The sequence below is a fragment of the Scylla paramamosain genome, chromosome 20, assembly GCF_035594125.1.
Source record: "Scylla paramamosain isolate STU-SP2022 chromosome 20, ASM3559412v1, whole genome shotgun sequence".
NCBI classification, from domain to species: domain Eukaryota; kingdom Metazoa; phylum Arthropoda; class Malacostraca; order Decapoda; family Portunidae; genus Scylla; species Scylla paramamosain.
This window is the reverse complement of record NC_087170.1, coordinates 13473995-13493994: the sequence shown is the minus strand read 5'-3', so window position 1 is coordinate 13493994 and position 20000 is coordinate 13473995. Positions and strand designations below refer to the sequence as shown.

At 40.9% G+C, this 20000-nt stretch overlaps 2 long non-coding RNA genes across 2 annotated transcripts; both read left to right on the top strand.

The window, feature by feature from the left end:
• The first annotated feature begins 4805 nt into the window (after positions 1 to 4805).
• Positions 4806 to 8037, top strand: LOC135110367 (uncharacterized). Its single transcript, XR_010273220.1, has 3 exons — positions 4806 to 4914; positions 6904 to 7210; positions 7672 to 8037. It is a non-coding gene; the product is annotated as an uncharacterized LOC135110367 (long non-coding RNA).
• A 3601-nt stretch (positions 8038 to 11638) lies between these two features.
• Positions 11639 to 18024, top strand: LOC135110370 (uncharacterized). Its single transcript, XR_010273221.1, has 3 exons — positions 11639 to 11797; positions 14844 to 15126; positions 17841 to 18024. It is a non-coding gene; the product is annotated as an uncharacterized LOC135110370 (long non-coding RNA).
• The last annotated feature ends 1976 nt before the right edge of the window (positions 18025 to 20000 follow it).

The following is a 20000-nucleotide window of genomic DNA, read 5'->3' as shown; positions in this document are numbered from 1 at the left end:
ACCAAACAAGCATCCAACCGATACCTCGTTTTCTTCACCCATTTTCTTTCGCAGTTTATTTTCTAAGGGGGACCGTTTTTGTTTTTGTTTCTTGGTTGTTCAGTAATGCCCGTATTGTTGATGTTGTTGTTGTCTGTTTGTTTGTTTGTTTGTTGTTGTTGCTGTTGTTGGTGTGTGTGTGTGTGTGTGTGTGTGTGTGTGTGTGTGTGTGTGTGTGTGTGTGTGTGTGTGTGTGTGTGTATTCACCTTTAGTGTCTTTTTTATTATGGTTTTGCATGAATGACATTGACAAAAGTTAAAAGAAAAGAAATATGCTGCGTCATTATTATTATTGTCATTACTTTTATTATCATCATTATTTCTTCTTATCTTATCTTCTTCACGTATCGTTTACTGTGTCAGCTTCGTGCATAACTTCCCCTTCTCCTTCTTCTGCACCCCTTTCTCTCACTCTCTCTCTCTTGCAGGTCCTCTTTTTGCGGATACCCACTTTCCCTTCGTACGCGCGTTCCCTTCCTTCCTTGTCTTCTTGGATTCTCCTTGATATTCCCGAAGTGGAAGAGAAAGGAAGGAAAGATAAAATAAAAACGAAAACAAAAAAAAGAACTGGTTATATGAAAGTTTCTTTTGTCCGCAATGTTTGTTTGCTTTTTTTTTTCTAAGTTGTGTATTGTGCTAAATGAACGTGTGTGTGTGTGTGTGTGTGCGTGTGTGTAGAGAAGGTGGGAGTGATATTTGCAGGTGTGGTTTGGTCAGGTATGTGGTTGGAGGTGTTGGGGATTAAGAGGTCAGATGTGGTAGTTGTAGTAGTAATTGTGGTGGTGATGGTGGTGAGAGGAATGCTTTTAAAGATAGGAAAGGAGTGGTGTAGGTCTAAATTGTGATGGTGGTGATTGTGGTGGTAATGATGATGATGATGATGACGCAGAAACAGATGATGACTTAAGACAGAAATACAATAGGAAAAGAAAGATTTAGTATGGTGCTGGTGGTGGTGGTGTTAGTGGTGGTGATGGTGGTGGTCAGTACAGACACCGATGGTGGAGGTGGGAAAAAATAAAGACGGAAAAAAGGAGAGCGAGTCATAGAAAGTAAGGAAGAAAGTACATACGTAAGAAAGACAAAAAATATGGAGAGAGAGAGAGAGAGAGAGAGAGAGAGAGAGAGAGAGAGAGAGAGAGAGAGAGAGAGAGAGAGAGAGAGAGAATAGGAAAATATGAAGGAATATAAGAAAAAGGAGGAGAAAAGAATATGACAGGAATAAGAAAAAAAGGAAAAGAATCAAGAAAATATAAGATTAAGAACAGAAAGAAAAGACGAACCCAGAAAAGGAGCAGAAATATAAGAAGAAATAAAAATAAGAAATGAGGGAGAAAAAAAGAATAAACGCAAGAATGATCCAGAAAGAAAAAAAAAGACAGAGTTTGTGAGTAAGGAAGTGAGTGACTGAAGGAAAGAAGGTGAAAGTAATTGAATACAGCGATGAAGAATGCAGGAGGGAGAACAGGAATAATACCAATTTTGACAGTCACGGAGGCGGAGAAGTCAGGGAAGTAAGGCAGGGGCGCAAGGGAGGGGAGCAAATCAAGGAAGCAAGGCAGGGAGGCAAGCAAGGTAAGCATTCAGTGTTCCATAATCTTACTCAATATCTCATTCTGAAACACTTTTGCTCCGCACCTCCATTACTTTCGAAAGCCTTTAGTTGATGTTACACGAATATTTAATAGTATCTTTACGGTTCTAGTGACAAGATTTTTACTTTAAGAGGATAAACAATCTTGCGAACCAGGCTTATCATCTCTGTGGCCTTTGAAAATAGTTGTTGTGTGAGAGAGCGAAGCGTTTCTGAACACGGGTCTTGCACTGCCTCGCTACTGTGTCTCCCTTATCATAACCGTGAACTCGTGCAGACCCTCCTGTGGTGAATGGAATATACAGGGCGTGCTTGCATCTTGGTGTGTTTTATTGGGATGCTGTCATGCGGGGAATAGTTGAATAAAGTCTCGCTCTTGTCTCCGCTGTACTGTTTCAAATTGCTACTGTGTGCGTTCAGGGTTTTTTTTTTTATTATTATTATTTTTTGGGGAAATGAAAAATTTGATAATGCATTTGTTTATTTGTTTATTTAATTTCATTTTATTTTACTTTTGATATGCCAGTGTTTTTGTTATTTGACCAGGTATTATTTCGAAATGAGTCCCAGTGGTTTTCGTAAGCGAGGCAAATACGAACAGGAACAAGAGCAAGAAAAAAGAAAACAAGAAACAAGAAACAAGAACAGTAACAAGGAGAATAATGACCAGGAAATACTACCACCACCACCACCACCACTACCACCACCACCATCATCACCACCATCACCACCACCACCACCACCACCCTTGCATACAGTAGTGTGAAATGTTGCCGCCACGCTGACGGGAGCCTTGCCCTTGTGGCGACGCACCAGCTTGTTACTGGCGTCCTTGAAAGCCTTGGTGTGTCCGTGACGCCTGTGTGTGTGTGTGTGTATGTGTGTGTTTACTATGCATGTATTCTGCTCCTGGGTTTAATTTTTTTCACTTCTCGACCTTGCTTCTTTGTTTTGCTTTGTTTCTTCCTTCTTTTTTTCTTTCTTCTTTTCTTTTGTTCGTTCTTTCTTTACTTTCTTTGGTGTGTTTTTTTTATATTTTCTTTATTTTTTCTTTCTTTCTTCTTTCTTTCCTTCCTTCCTTTCTTATTATTCCTCCTCCTCCTCCTCCTCCTCCTCCTGCTGGTGCTGCTACATAATCCACATTTTACCACTCATTCTTATAAATTTCATCATCATCATTATTATCCATCATTATTTTCTCTCAATTAAGTACCCAGTCACTACTATGACCTTAATCCCTCTGTATCACCATCACCATCACCATCACTAACACCATCACCTCCGTCTGCTAAAATTAGGTCACTTCCCAGCCTCCTCAGCCCAATTTACTCTCAGATATGTGAGTGAGAAAGAGAGAGTGAGAAGAAAATAAAAGAAATAGTTTTACGCACATCAACATTCTCTATCTTGCGTAAGTTAAAAGTATGATAATGATGATATTTAAAATGCCTTTCACTTGAGCCTCTTCCATAAGTGTGTGTGTGTGTGTGTGTGTGTGTGTGTGTGTGTGTGTGTGTGTGTGTGTGTGTGTGTGTGTGTGTGTGTGTTACTTTCATCTCCTGGTCTCATTATTATTATTGTTATTATTATTATCTTTTTTTTTTTTTTTTGCATCTGTTCCCACGGGAGGATTCACTTGATGAGATTTTTATTCATTGCTCACGAGGAAAACTAATTAGTAAACTCACCTGCATTACCTGAGGCTCCAAGTGTATTGTTGTTGTTGTTGCTGTTGTTGTTGTTGTTGTTGTTGTTGTTGTTGTTGTAATTGTTTTCGCATGGTTCGGTTTTGATTAATCACTTCACTACCTGTAGATAATTACCTTTTGTTTCCATAACTTGATTATATGTACAAGTAATTCGTTAATAGTCACCATGGTAACATATGAGCAATTACATACATTGAATACACACCCACCCATACCTAGTCATATGAATACATAGGCACACACACACATTCGTACACGCTTAGATATTGTCTCGTACACATGATACACATACGTACATACAGACGGACCGACATAAACACATACGCAATACTCTCTCTCTCTCTCTCTCTCTCTCTCTCTCTCTCTCTCTCTCTCTCTCTCTCTCTCTTGCACGGTAAATCCCTTTCTTGCTCCAGTACTTTTCTTCTTTTTTTTCCCCTGAGCCAGACTTTTTTTTCTTTACGTTTTCAATCTGTCTCTCCTCCTCCTCCTCCTCCTCCTCCTCCTCCTCCTCCTCCTCCTTTTTTTTCACTTTTTTCCCTCCCTCTTGCCTTAGTCACCAAAAAACAGGCACGCAGTTCACTCGGCGTCCACCTAAGTGAGTGATCATGCACAGAGTCAGTCATGCAAACGGGGAGTGTTGCCAGTGAGATCTTGTGCATGACTGTTGCATGTGTGTGTGTGTGTGTGTTTGTGTGGGGGGAGAAGGGTTGCGATAGTGTTACGTGTATGCTTAATGTTGCTATTGTTGTTGTTGTTGTTGTTGTTGTTGTTGTTGTTGTTGTTCGTGGTGGTGGTGGTGGTGGTGTTTCTTTTCACGTTTTATTTACTTCTTATCTCGCTTTCTTTTCTTTTTTTCTCTCCTCTTTCTTTTTCTCCTTCCTTTTTTCCTTTCTTTCTTTTTTTCCTTTTTCTTTCTTCTTCTTCTTCTTCTTCTTCTTCTTCTTCTTCTTCTTCTTCTTCTTCTTCTTCTTCTTCTTCTTTTTTCTTTCTTTCTTTATTTCTTTCTTTCTTTTGCCCTCCCATTTCCTTCCATTCCACTCCATTCCATTCCATTCCATTCCATTCCATTCCTTTCCCTTCCCTCTTCTCTTCCTCATTTCACTTATCTTATTTTCCCCATCAGCGTCTTCTTATTATACATATATTTATCACCGTAATTGTCACCACCACCACCACCACCACCACCACCACCACCACCACCACCACAAGCAAATACTTACATTACACATATATAAATATCATGAAAGCAGGAAGGCATGTTTACTATTTATTTTCCCTATGAGAGGAGATGACAAGCAGATGACACGAAGAGGAGGAGAGGAGAAGAAGGAGGAGGAGAATGAAATTGAAAGTGGAAAGACATGTTTTTTTTTTTTTTTTTTTTTTTACATTTAAGCAAAGGATTTGAAGATGCGTTGTTGGTCCAGGAGAAGGAGGCGGAGGATGAAGCGGAGGAGGAGGAGAGAGAAAGGAAGAGAAAGAAGAGAAAGTCCCCTGCAGCGTCTCTATATAATGGACATGATTCTGCCTCGCAAGGATTCAGTTGGGAAGGAAAGCTGAGGAGAAATGGTGAGTTCCTGCAGGACTAGAGGAGGAGGAGGAGGAGGAGGAACAAGAAGAAGAAGGATAATCACGATATTTGTAATGTAGATCGCTTCCTTCCTAGTAGTAGTAATAGTAGTTGTGGTGGTGGTGGTGGTGGTGGTGGTGATGGTGGAGGTGGTGGTGGTGTCATCAGTGGTGGTGTCGATAGCAGTGTTGCAGTGTTACGTGCGTGATTGTGCATGAGTATTGCATTGAAAGCGTCAGATGTGTGGCGGTGGGGGGGGGGGGGCGGTGTTCTATTGTTATTTTCTTATTATTTCCTGTTGTCGTAATCTTACACTGTTGCTAGTGTCATTCGTGGTGGTGGTGGTGATGGTAGCGATGATGGTGGTGGTGGTCATGGTGGTGGTAATAGTGGCGGTTGTGTGGTGGTTGTGTCGGCGTATCTGATTCATTATTAATAAAATTTGAAAGATATATATATATATATATATATATAGAGAGAGAGAGAGAGAGAGAGAGAGAGAGAGAGAGAGAGAGAGAGAGAGAGAGAGAGAGAGAGAGAGAGAGAGAGAGAGAGAGAGAGAGAGAGAGAGAGAGAGAGAGAGAGTATTATAATTTGGTGATAGTATTAGCAGCAGCAGCAGCAGCAGCAGCAGCAGTAGTAGTAGTAGTAATAGTAGTAGTAGTAGTAGTAGTAGTAGTATATTAGTAGTAGCAATAGTAGTAGTAGAAGTAGTAGTAGAGGTAGCAGTAGTAGTAGCAATAGTAGTAGTAGTAGTAGCAGCAGTAGTAGTAGTAGTACGAAGAACAAGATAAACATAATTCAACAAAGTAAAACTACTAATTAGATTAAAAAAAAAAAGGGTAACTTAAACGTCCTTCCTTTCTTTCTTTTCTTAATTTATCACCTTACACCTTCCTTCCTTCATACTCTCCCTCCTTGCCTCCTCTCCTTGTCATTTACACATGGTCCACCTACAAAAGAAAACTTTCACTTTTCTTCCTTTTACATCCTTTTCATAATTCTGAACTCTCTCTGACCTATCTTTCTCCCTCACGATTCTCCTTTCCCTCCCCCTCCTTCTCTGCATACTCCTCTCCTCTAACTGACAGTCTTCAGCTTCATTCTCATCGCCGCAATGTTGCATCTCTTGCTATCTTCTACCGCTATTTTCATGCTAACTGCTCTTCTGATCTTGCTAACTGCATGCCTCCCTTCCTGCGGCTTCGCTGCACAAGACTTTCTTCTTTCTCTCATCCCTATTCTGTCCACCTCTCTGATGCAAGTGTTAACCAGTATTCTCAATCACTCATCCCTTTCTCTGGTATTTCTGGAACTCCCTGCCTGCTTCTGTATTTCCTCCTTCCTATGACTTGAACTCTTTCAAGAGAGAGGTTTCAAGACACGTCCACCGTCATTTGTCTTTTCCATTCGGCTGTCTTTGGGGATTGACACTTAAGTAAGTCTGATTTTTTTCCCTCATAATTGCATTGCCGTTGGCCATGACCCTCTTGCATAAAAGAAAAAAAAACACTGACCTTAAGAATCATGTCTACATCATCTTCTTTATATCAAGCCATTTAAGTACCTCTAACGTATTTAATCCTTATAAGTAGACCTTCAGAATATGTTGTATGCTTGGTATTTACTTGTATGTATTTCATTGTATGTCATAGTATTTCCCAGTATTCCTGCCCTGTCCCGCTCCACAACGTGTGTCTGTATTCATTCTTGTTATATCAAACCATTTAAACACCTCTAATGTATTTAAACCATACAATTAGAACTTCAGAATATGTTGTATGCTTGAAATTGCCTTGTATTCTCTTGTATTCCCTTGTATTTCACTGTATTTCCTTATATTTTCTCGTATTATCTTGCTTTTCCCAGTATTCCCTCACCGTTTTTACCTTCATCGTGTGTTTGTAATACTGGCAACATTTCATTTACTCATATCCACTTGTATGTCCTTGCATCTCCCTGTATTCCCTCCTTGTCTTCACCCCCAGCGTACATCCATAGTCGTGCTGTTGGCGGCGCTAATGGCAGTCCCCTCAGCCAGCCCATTCAAGTTTAAATGGAAGGGCCATGGGTGGGGGTACCATCACCCAGTATACGTCCCAGTACACGTGCCCTATATACAGCAGCAAGTGATCCACCATGTCCACCACACCAAGGGTTACGGACACGACCACGGACACACTGCTAGCCACGTGAACTATGCTGGTTATGGTGGCTACGCGGGGTATGGGGGTGGCTTAGGTGGTGCTCATCATGGTGGGTTTGGACATGGTGGTATTAGCTACGGTCATGGAGGTAAGTTGGGTTTATTGTTGTTATCTCTCTCTCTCTCTCTCTCTCTCTCTCTCTCTCTCTCTCTCTCTCTCTCTCTCTCTCTCTCTCTCTCTCTCTCTCTCTCTCTCTCTCTCTCTTGCACGATTATATAACAAAAAATCATGTAATACTTAAACACAATTCTTGATTCGATAAACTTTTTATAGAGAAGAGAGAGCGAGAACGAGAGAGAGAGAGAGAGAGAGAGAGAGAGAGAGAGAGAGAGAGAGAGAGAGAGAGAGAGAGAGAGAGAGAGAGAGAGGGAGAATAATAATAAAAATGCAACACACACACACACACACACACACACACACACACACACACACACACACACACACACACACACACACACACACACACACACACAAACTTTCACTAATCATGTAACTTTTATTCCACTTCATTCTTTTTCTTTTTTCTTTTTTTTTTTTTTTTTCTTACAGGCCACAGATAGAGAAGTGAAGGAAGGAAGGAACAAGACAGCTGGTGACTTCCTTGCTGTTCCTGCCTGTGCTCTCTGTGACTTCTGCTCCTCCTGTTGCTGTTACTACTTGCCCCTGCTGTCTATATGCTTGTATGGAGTGCTTCGCGACTTCCTGCTAATTGTGTAAAGGAGTTATTTTAAGTTTGCTATTCTTGTTATACACGTACAAATTTGGATAGCATGTATACGTAAGTGTGTAGTGTGTTGTTTTAATTTTTTTTGTGTTTGCTTTTGTTTTTGATGTTGTTTTGTGTTGTATATATGTGTATGTTTTGATATGTTTCTTTTTTTTTCATGTTAACTAAATATAATGTTATACGTACTACTCTTTGACTTTATTTTTTTTGTATTGTTGTTGTTGTTGTTGTTGTTGTTGTTGTTGTTGTTGTTGTTGTTTTTGTTTTTGTTGTTGTTGTTGTTGTTGTTGTTTTTGTTGTTGTGTTCGATATTTTGTGTATTCAGTTTGTTTATCAGTTTTATTGGTGTATCTATAATATTGATTTGTCTACCTATGTTTTGTTATTTGCATCGTAACTGTGCTGGTCTTATCACTTAAATAGCACAATAAAAAAGGTGGTAATGATAAAAAGAGTAGTTGTAGTAGTAGTAGTAGTAGTAGTAGTAGTAGTAGTAGTAGCATCAGTAGTAATGGCACTAATATACTCTAGCATATACAATCATACACACTCAGACATGCTTCCCTCCCCTTAAAAAAAAAAAAAAAAAAGAAAGAAAAGAAAACAGGGTCAAGTGGGCCTCTTTTTTCGTCCACCTCACCTGGTCTCTTTACCTGCCCCCAATTACCTACCTCTTTCTTGCTCCTTCCTCTCCTCTCTCCCTCAGCCTCCCCTCCTTCCTCGCTTCCCTCCACCCTGTTTATTTACTATCTCCTCCCCACCTTCTCCCACCCGACACACCTCTCTGCTCCCTTCTCCGTGCCCTTTGCTATATTCTTCCTCCTCTCTCATCCCTCCCACTTGTTGCCGCCTCCGCCTATTCCTTCGTCTTCCCCTCTCTCTCTCTTATCTCCTGTCTGATCCTGTTTTTGTTCTTCCTGACCTCTCTTCATTCTAACATTGCTTCCTGCTTCGTCTTCTTCTTCTTTTCTTTTTCTTCTTCTCATCTAGCTTCTCCCTGCTCTTCCCTTCCATTCTTTACTGTAGTGCACACGGTCGGCAGGAAAAATAACAGCAAAGAATCTTGAGTAAAACATGAATAGAGAAACATTGATAAGACGAACGTAAGGAAATATTTGCGGTCAACAGTTTTTGGTTTTGTGTGTTATTAAATTAACTATAAGAAAAAAAAACTGACCTAACCTAACCTAACCTATTTGTAGTCCACACTATTGAGTATTCTATTACTTACTAGATTCATTGTAAAAGAAAAGACCAAAGGAACCATTAGCAACATTTTGAAGGGGCTTTTTAATCCCTCTTCCCCTTTTTTGTGGCCTTGACCAGCTCCCCTCACACGTAAAATAATATTAATGATAGATTATGCTTTTAACTGAGGCTAAAAAGGTAAAAAGAAAAGTGAAAGATAAATAAATAAAAGATCATGACTCCATTCCAAGAAAAACATAACAATCCACATCATTTAAAGGTCAAACATTCACTAGCTCACCAGAATACAGTAGAATGAATAAAAGTTAAATTGCGCTGAATGACTACTTGGAGGTAATCTTTAACCTCCCTCCCTTACTATAAAAGAAGAAAAATATATACATACATCACAGTAAAGTTATTATAGTCCCCCCCCCCCACAGTAACGCCAAGGAGACGAAACTGGTGCCGTGCTAACTGAATGACTACTGGAGGTAATCTTTAACAACCTTCCTTCACTAGAAAAGAAGAAAAAATTATACATACATCATGGTAAAGTCAGTACAGTCACCCCCAATGACACCCAGAATGAGACGAAACTGGTGGCGAGCTGCTAAAGGCGTTATAGATCCTGGTGGAAGGCCAAGTGGTGAGTCTCAAGTCTGTGTTTAGTTTACTTCACTCTCTACTCTTTTTATGGCAAGTTTTGAAGGCCCTCCTCTCCTCTCCACTCTCCCTCCTCCACCACCAGCACATGATCCACTTCACCGAGGCCGCAGTGGAGGGAGTGGAGTATTTAGGCAACATGTCGATTATTATTGCTCCACCAAATAGCCAAAAAATTGATGCCACTGTCAGATCTGAACTTTAGAGGCTCGACTTGATGCCTTCCCCCCATCCTCCCTTCCCCCCAGCAGCAGTTCTCGGAGGTTCATGGGACTGTCTAAGGGGATAAGCTATTGGGTAGTCTTTAAATGGCTTAGTAAATGTCTGGTTGGTCGAAAGGAGTGTTTGTAATGTTTGTTTGTTAAGAGGGGTTGGATAAATAGTTGAGATGAAATGCTTGGTTGATAGGTGAATGGGATGAAGTGTTCGGTGGATAAATGGTTAGACTGAATTGGGCTGTTAGATATTCAAAAGGTTGTCGATACGTGATTGTGGGCGATTAGTGGGTGTCAGCGAACGTCTGATTGAGCTGAGAATTGGGTCATTAAATTATGTGCGTGTTAAAAGTGTATAGACAGTGATTGGGAAGTCAATGAACCTTGATACATAGTTAATGGGTCAATAGGGGTCAATAGATGGTTGGAATCAGTAAGTCATTAAACAGTTGAGGTTAGTAAGTCAGTAAATTGCTCGACGTCAATAAGGGTTAGTAAATATTTGGTAGTCAATAGAGATTAGTAAATAGTGGGAAGTCAAAGGATAAGCAAATGGTTCGAGATTAACGCGGGTCAATTAATGGTTCAGGGAGTCAGTTAAGGGGTCTATAAATGGTTAAGATTAAAAGGAAATCGGTAAATGTCTAGAGGTTAAGAGAACATATAATTGGTTTAAAGCTCTTAGAGAAACATGAAGGCCAGTTAAGCTTTCCTTTTTCTCTCTTTTTTTTTTTTTTTCAGTCGATGCAGAGGTCCAGGCCAGTCTTTCAGTACCTGGAGGGTCGAGGCGGTTGGCGTTCAGGCGTTTGGGGGTCAGACAGTGTCACCTGGGGGCGTGATGGTCAGACCGTAGTGAGAGCAGCCCTGTAAATGATCCCCCTCACCTTCTCCTTCTTCTTCTTCTTTGGACCTGTTGCGCTTTGAATCACTTCTTAGGGTCTCTCTTCTTCGTACACCCTTAGATAATTACTTCTTATTGCCCAACACTTGGTCAAAATGTTTCCATGTATTGCTCGCTGCTGGAGTACACCGTGTCCACTGCCTTTTCTGTTTTCTGTGGTCAATTTTTTTTTTTTTCGGGGGTGTCAAAATACATAGAGAGATTTTGTTTGGTTTGTTTTTCTTGTTCTTTTTGTGTCCTTGGCCTGAAGTCCCCAACGCATGAAAAATAACTGACTTCCATACAAAAAGTGTAGTATTTTTCTGGGTTCGCCGGTGAATAGTATGCGGTTTTGTGAGAGGGAACGATGAACTATTGAATTTTGGGGTTCTCTTACTTAGACGTTCACTCACGTTACTCGATAGATGATTAAAATAAATAAATGTATGCCAGACAAAGACGAGGCGGCAAAATATCAGTTTCCCAGCCACGTTTCCCACGCAAGCAACTCAACCTACATACAGAAACAAGAATATTCAGGGGAGAGAGAGAGAGAGAGAGAGAGAGAGAGAGAGAGAGAGAGAGAGAGAGAGAGAGAGAGAGAGAGAGAGAGAGAGAGAGAGACAAATCAAACCAACCAGAAACACAAAACAACATTTCCGCTCAACTCCTTTTCCTAACATATTTCCCCCCACCTGTTCCCATCCCACCCTCCCCTCCCACCTTCCACTCCTCCAGTAACCGCTCGTGATAGGTGGTGGCGTTAAGTCGCTTTGAAACCAGCTTCACCACCACCACCACCACCACCACCACCAGCACCGTCACCACCACCAATACCTTCCTATCTCGGGGGCGGAGTGTGTTCCAGTTTCAGGGTGAATGTGTGCAGTTTTTGTGTGTACATGTGCGTCTTCGTGTACGTGTGGGTGTAGTATATAAGAGCCGGTCAAAGGGTTACTCCTCATCCAGTCTTCGTCACCTCGCCCTCCTGTCATCATGGTGAGACTGGGTGTGGCTGTTCCCTCTGTGGCTCAAGATCTCTCTGTCTGGTTGTTTCTCTTTGTCTTTCTTTACGTCTCTTGGTTTCTGTCTCTTAGTTTCTGTGTCTCTTAGTTCTTCTGTCTTCTATTTTCTCTGTCTCTTAGTTTTTTTCTTGCTCTCAGTTTCTCTCTTTTTTCTGTTTTGGTCTCTCGTTTTCTCATTCTCTCGTTCTATCGTGCTCTCATGCTCTCGTTCTCTCTCTCTCTCTCTCTCTCTCTCTCTCTCTCTCTCTCTCTCTCTCTCTCTCTCTCTCTCTCTCTCTCTCTCTCTCTCTCTCTCTCTCCAATTCTTGCCTCATCTTATTCATTGCAATTTCTTTCTTTCTCTAACCTTCTGTTTTCTATTCAGATTTACTTTATGTTTACTCTGCATCTCGTTTTTCATGTCACATCTTCATAATTTCTCTTTGAATTTTTACCCTTTTTCGAATACCTGAACTCTTTAGTCATCTCATTCTATATATTTATTTTTTTCTCTTTGTTTCTAACCAGGTTCTGGTTTCCATAACTTTCTTATTATTGAAGTTATTTTGATCATTTTAACCTTATTTAATTCCCAAGTACTTCTATGGCTAATTTTTCATGTATTCCTTTGCAGATAATAAGTTAATCTTCATTATTCATATTTCTTATTCACTTTCTTGGAAAAAAATAGTTCAAACGCATTTATTTTTAACAAGATTTAACTTTAATGCAGTTTTATCAGTCATTTTCCCTACATCAAAATCATCTTTACGTCAACTCATTTACTTCCTTTATAAAAAAAAAAAAATCAAACACATTCTTTCAATTTTCCCAAAGCCACTTATATTTAACATCTACACATGCCTTGTCCCCATTTCCATACCCATTTCCTTCCTGTGTCTTCATTTGTGATGGAGAGGGTCACGTGGATGGCGGCAGAGGCAGATGTGAATTTGAGAGGTCAGGTCAAGTTAGGCCGAGCTGGGTCACGGTCACGGTTGTCGTAGCAGGAGCAGCGGTTAAGGTCAGGCGGTCATGTAAGGTCAGGGAGGAAGAGGAGGCTGGGAGAAGGAAGGACAAAGCAGCTGTTGTGTAAGGGTTATTGAAGAGACGGAGAGAAAAAGAAAGAGAAAGGGAGAAAGATGTCATTGGGTAGGGAATGAGAGAGGAGGAAGGGAGAGAAGAGAGGTTTTGATAGTGAAAGAGAGGCAATAAAATCATAAAATGGAAGAGGGAAGGAAGGGAAGCGGGGAGAAGGTAAGGGAGGCAAATCTAGCAGGTCATTAAAAGGAAAGGGAAGGGAACTAGAAGGGAGAGGAGATGAACTTGCATATTAGAGTGAGAGGAATGAGTTGTAAGAAATAAGTGTGAGAGTGGACTACCAAATGATATGATGAAGTGCTAAGAGAGAGAGAGAGAGAGAGAGGAAATGACAGGTGATGGTAGGTGGGGCAGGGGAAGGGGTGGGAGAGAGAGGGGGAGGAGGGGAGAACAAATGAAAGAGGTGAATGAGAGGTGGAAGAGATGAAGAGGAGGAACTGAACATTGTGGGAAAAAAAGTGAATGAAGGTGGAAAAAATGGGAGAACGGACAGGTGAGAGGGAAGAGAGAGGAGGGAGGAACAAATTAAAGAAGTCAATGGGAGGTGGAAAAGATTGGGAAGTGGAATGACTGCGGCAGGTAACATTGGGGCAGGTAACGTCAGGTGTGTGCTTAATGAAGTGTTGGCTGGCTCAGGTAAACTTTGGAACGTGGCTTGATTATTTATTTTCACTTTCCAATTCTTCAAACTTGAACTGCTTCGGGAGAGGAAAATCAAAACACCTCCAGAATTTAGATAACCATGTCGAAGGAAACTCTTTGTTGCTTCTTTTAACTTGGAAGAAACAACTAAACAATTTCTTTTACAGTAATGGTATAAGCTCTACGCAGTTACAAAGCAAGATTCTCTGTAAAAAAGTGTTGGATTTTGCTGTCACATTAGTGTAAAGGAATCAGTATATTTACCTAGTGACTTTTCTTCTTAACTCTTATTTCTTTAACGGTATCTGAACATCTTTTTTTCTCAACTAATTATATTTCTATAAGCTTTACGTAAATACAAAGCAAATTTCTCTGTAAAAAGATGTGTTTTAATGTCGTATTAGTATAAAGGAATCAATATGACTTTTCTACTAAACTTTTTTTTTTTTGATGAAAGGCAACTGAGCAGATTTGTCTTTATTATTTGCATTTCCATAAGCTTCACGTAATTATAAAACAAACTTCTCTGTAAGGTGTTGGAAACTGGAAACTGAATTAATGTGAGAGAAGCAATGTGTTTACCTGTTCAGCCTTATCTGCAACGCTTGTGTCTGTGATTTCCTTACCTGTCCTTTCCCTGGGGTGTCTTTTGCAGGCATGTGAACCTTTCTGAACCTTTTCTAAACCTTTCCGTCCTCGTCTCCACTCAGTCTTGGTGGAACTTGATCATGTGGAGAACCCTCACCACACTTCCTTTCTCCACCAGTCTTGTCTTCCCCTGCAATTCTCCACCTGTTATCACATTTCCTACCTTGCATTAATTTTTATTCCACTTTTCTCCTATCCTCCTGCTTCACCTACACATCTACTGTTCCTTTCTCCCTCCATCTCCTGTCTTTTCCTGTCTTTATCGTATCCTTTCCCTCTTGCATTTTTCCTGTTCCTCCTTCTCATATCATTTCCTTCTATTCGCCTCCACCTTTCGTAGTTCTATCCACTCCTTTACTTTATTTTCCTCTTTCCCATCATCCTTTGCTTCAGGTCTTCATCCTGTCATACTCCCAAGCATTTCTTCTATATCCTTCTTACATCCTCCAACCATCCTTCCTTCACCTTTTCCTATCCTATCCTTGCCATTCTGAAACCACCCTTCCCTTCATCACATCCCAGCCCATCCAACCACTCCCTCTCATCCACTACACCACAATTCACTCTTCACTCTACCATCCACCTCATCTCCATCACATCCCAGTCCACTGCCTACCATCCTACCGTCCTAATCTTTCCTGTATCCTCAGCGTGCGACATCCTACATTCTCCTGGCGGTGCTGCTGCTGGCCACCGTTGCTCTTGCGGCTCCCGGAGGGTTCAAGAAGGGCGGGTATGGAGGAAGAAGTAGAATCCACCATGTTTACGTGCCCGTCTATACCCACTCCTATGGCGGCTACGGATATGGAGGATACGGACACGGCGGGGGCTACGGATACGGGGGCTACGGACACGGGGGCTACGGTGGATATGGTGGTGGTTTTGGTGGATTCGGTGGCGGCTACGGCGGTGGCTATGGTGGATACTGGTGAGGTGAGTATTTCGTGGTAGGGTTTGTGTGGTTGTGTGTGTGTGTGTGAGAGAGAGAGAGAGAGAGAGAGAGAGAGAGAGAGAGAGAGAGAGAGAGAGAGAGAGAGAGAGAGAAGGAGAAAAAGAGAGAGAGAGAGGGAGAGGGGAAGGATGAGTTACAATATGTAAAATCATGCATATGTGAATGGATGCACACACACACACACACACACACACACACACACACACACACACACACGCACACACACGCAGGGAAAACATGTGAAAGCAGTTACACAAGACAATTAAATTCTAAGAAAAGAAAATTACAGCCATAATATATTAATCAGAAAACACGCTCACGCTTCTCTCTCTCTCTCTCTCTCTCTCTCTCTCTCTCTCTCTCTCTCTCTCTCTCTCTCTCTCTCTCATTTACTGTCTTCTTCATCTCATTTTATGTATTTTCTTCCTCCTCATATTTATTTCTTTGTCTTCCTCTGTTGCTCACTCCTCCTCTTCCTCCTCTTCCTCTTTCTCCAGCACTTTAACCTTACCTTCTCTCCCTGTTTATCTTTTTTTAATCAGTTTCTTTTGTTCGTTTCATTCTTCTTCATAATTCTTTCTTCTTCCTCATTCTTATTCCGGTGTTTATAATCTTCTTCATCTTTAACGTGGCCAATTCTTATCATCTATTATTTTCTTACGGACTGACTGACGGCCATTATTTATTTTTATTTTTTTTATTTTTTCCCGACTTTTATTATTTTATTATATGTTGTGCTTAATTCATGTTTTGTTTCTTTTTTAAGTCTTTTATTTATTTATTTTTCTCCTTACTATTCTCTTCCGTCATCTTCGTTTCTCCCCGTGTCTTCCATTCGTCAGTAAATACTTTCACTCTTCATCCCTATAAGAAAAAAAGGAAAGTTACAAGAAAGGGGAAAAAAATATGATATGGTCGGAAAAAAATCTCACAGTTATCCCTATTTCTTCTCACGTTTTCTTTTCTCTCCGTTTTTTATTTCCTTTCCTCCCCACCCAATTCTCTCTCTCTCTCTCTCTCTCTCTCTCTCTCTCTCTCTCTCTCTCTCTCTCTCTCTCTCTCTCTCTCTCTCTCTCTCCATTTTTTCTTGGTTGCGCCCTCCTTTCCCTGTCTCCTTTCTTCACTATCACTCATCCTTTTACTCTCTCTCTCTCTCTCTCTCTCTCTCTCTCTCTCTCTCTCTCTCTCTCTCTCTCTCTCTCTCTCTCTCTCTCTCTCTCTCTCTCTCTCTCTCTCTCTCTCTCGTACTCCTTCAACCCACCGTCCTCTCCTTCCTCTTCCTCTCATTCATGCACAGTCCCTCTTTCCCCCCTCTCCGTCTCCCTCTCCGTCTCCCTCTCCCTCTCCATTTCTTGTTCACGGTTTTCAAGCTAACGCCGCGTGACGCAAACCGATGACACGTAACAGAAACGTCCCTTCAAGCCGCTGTTACGTAAGACACACACACACACACACACACACACACACACACACACACACACACACACACAGTAAAGGCAAGCAGGAAGAGATATTGAGGAGACACGCCCCCGAGAGAGAGAGAGAGAGAGAGAGAGAGAGAGAGAGAGAGAGAGAGAGAGAGAGAGAGAGAGACGTTTATAAGAGATTGGCAGGTTGCTTATGCCGTTCCTCCTCCTCCTCCTCCTCCTCCTCCTCCTCCTCCTCCTCCTCCTCCTCCTCACCGGTTCTACATTTTCCTCACCGGTTTCCACTTTCACTTTCATTAGAACCGTAAGATGTGCACGACCCAACCTCCTTTCGTGTGTGTCTGTGTGTGTGTGTGTGTGTGTGTGTGTGTGTGTGTGTGTGTGTGTTAATAATTTCGCACCTTTTCATCAGGTAGAGAGAGAGAGAGAGAGAGAGAGAAGGTACAATGAGTTTTAATTTTTTCCTCTTTTCTCTCTTTTTCTTTATTTTTTACGTAAGTCCTCCCTTCTTTATTTTTGATGATTTTGTACGTTTTCCTTGTCTGTCACTGGTTGGTTACTTGTTTATCTGTCTGGTTAGTGACTTCTCCGTTTTCTGTTTGCTTCTTCTTCATTTATTATTATTATTATTATTATTATTATTATTATTATTATTATTATTATTATTATGTAGTATTTGTAGTAGTTGTTGTTATTATTCTTGTTGTTGTTATTGTTTTTATATTTGTGTTAGATGTATGCATCAGAGAGAGAGAGAGAGAGAGAGAGAGAGAGAGAGAGAGAGAGAGAGAGAGAGAGAGTGTGTGTGTGTGTGTGTGTGTGTGTGTGTGTGCTCTAATCATATTTGACTCTCTCTCTCTCTCTCTCTCTCTCTCTCTCTCTCTCTCTCTCTCTCTCTCTCTCTCTCTCTCTCGTGTCAGTTAATGTTTTGCACACGAATTCATTTACTAATTTAATTTTCTCTTACTCTCTCTACAAGACACGTTCCAATTCTTTCCTACTTTTCTCTCTTTCCCTCCTTTTATTCAACATCTCACTCTTTCCCTACTTTCATTTCTCCATTTCCTCGTTATCCTTTCATTTTGTATTTTACCACCTAATGTCCTTTTCTTTTAGCCTTATTTACTATTACTATCATTATTATCATTATTATCATTGACATTAATTATCTCCCCCCTTCTCTCTCTCTCTCTCTCTCTCTCTCTCTCTCTCTCTCTCTCTCTCTCTCTCTCTCTCTCTCTCTCTCTCTCTCTCTCTCCCTTTTGCAGAAACGAGTGTGATTAAGAGTGTAACGCCCCTTCACCCCGTCACCCCCCGTCACTCCTTCACGCTGTCAACCCCCCACACCTCACCCCTGCCCTTCTCCCCTTCCCCCTCACTACCTCCGCCCTTAACCACGCCCTTCCCTTCCCTTCTACGTACAAAGCTCAATAAAATGCTTCTTATACCTTACTTGTTGTCTCAGTGTCCGTTGGTGTAGTAGTAGTAGTAGTAGTAGCAGTAGTAGTAGTAGTAGAAGTAGTAGTAGTAGTAGTAGTAGCAATAATCTTTTAAATCAGAGAAAATAAATGTATACAAAAAAATGTTAAGAAAAGGAAGAAGAAAGCCACTTGAAAGGAGGAAAGAATGTAAGGAAAATATACAAAGTTTTCTATGGAAACTTGGAGAGAGAGAGAGAGAGAGAGAGAGAGAGAGAGAGAGAGAGAGAGAGAGAGAGAGAGAGGAGAGAGAATATAAGTGAGTGTAATAAAGGAGTGAAATATATTGTTCTTGTGGATCATGTTTGTGTGTTTGTACGTTTTCTTTATCTGTTTGTATGATTTTTTTGTCCTTATCTCTTTACATGATTAATTTCCTCTCTTTTTTCTTGCATATTTGTCTTAATTTGTTTTCTTTCTTTGTTTCTCTTTTGCTTTTATTTTTCATCTCGTCTTTCTGTACATATTTTCTTTTTCCTTTTTATTCTTCTTTCTTTCTTTCTTTATTTATTCATTCGTTCATTTTCTTCATTCGATATCTTTCAAAAATTATATGTTATTAATTATTTCCATTTGCTTCATTCATGCTTCTGTACGAGAAGGAGGAAGAGGAGAAGGAGGAGGAGGAGGAGGAGAAGAAGAAGGAGGAAGAGAGGAATTATGCAAGAAAAGGCAGTAAACAAGAATTGTAGTGACTGTGATACAAGTAATATTGGAGAGACGAGTAAAAGGAAGAAGAAGAAGAAGAAGAAGAAGAAGAAGAAGAAGAAGAAGGAGAAGAAGAAGGAGAAGAAGAAGAAAAGGAGGAAAAGAAGAAACAAAAGAATGAAGAAAAATTAAGGACGAAGAGAACTGAGCAACCTCTCTCTCTCTCTCTCTCTCTCTCTCTCTCTCTCTCTCTGTCTCTCTCTCTCTCTCTCTCTCTCTCTCTCTCTGAACCTTCACCTTTTCGGCCTCGTTTAACTGAACCGTTTCGTGTCGAGGCTCCGAAAGTGAGAGTTGTTTCTCTCTCTCTCTCTCTCTCTCTCTCTCTCTCTCTCTCTCTCTCTCTCTGAACTTTATTATTGTTGTATAAGGAATTATTTTTACGCACATGGAAGAAAATGTGGAAACTGGTGTTAGTTTTTAAGAGGAGGAAGAGAAGGAGGAGAAAGAGGAGGGAGAAAAGGAGAGGAAAATATAGGAGAGGAAGAGAGAGATTTCATGCAAGAAGGAGGAAGGAAGAGTGGAGCAACAGGTTTTGTGGGGAGGAGGAGGAGGAGGAGGAAGAAGGGGAGGAGGAGGAGGAGGAGAAGGGGGAGGAGGTATAAAGCCTTGTGGTGAAATGAGTCAGCGGTTTGGAAGATCATGTCCACCATTGCTTGTGGAGGAGGAGGAGGAGGAGGAGGAGGAGGAGGAGGAGGAGGAGGAGGAGGAGGAGGAGGAGGTATTATTGTCGTGGTGATAAGAGACTGAAGGAAAGGGAAAGTTGGTAAGTCATCTCCTCCTCCTCCTCCTCCTCCTCCTCCTCCTCCTTATACTATAATAGGTAAAAAAAATCCATAAGAAAGGAAAATATGCAAGAGAAACTAAGCAAATACCGATAAACAAATAATAATAATAATAATAATAATAATAATAATAATAATAATAATAATAATAATAATAATAGCTTGTCATTGTCTCAAGTGAAAGTTTAAAGGTTGATGTTTCGGTACAAAGTCATGCACGATTGAGGGGAAAAAAGGGAAAAAAAGGGAAATAAAATGGTAAATAGAAAACGGGATTGTACCTACATGGGGAATAGGGGAGTGTTGGGAGGGGGGAGGGAGGAAGGGAGGAAAGGTGATCGAGGGAAGAAAGGGAAGAGGGGTGGAGAAAGAAGAGGGAAATGTTTAGAGGGATGAGGAATGGAAGAGAAGAGAAAAGGCAGAGAGGAAGAGGGAGAAGAGAAAAATAAGAGGGAACCGA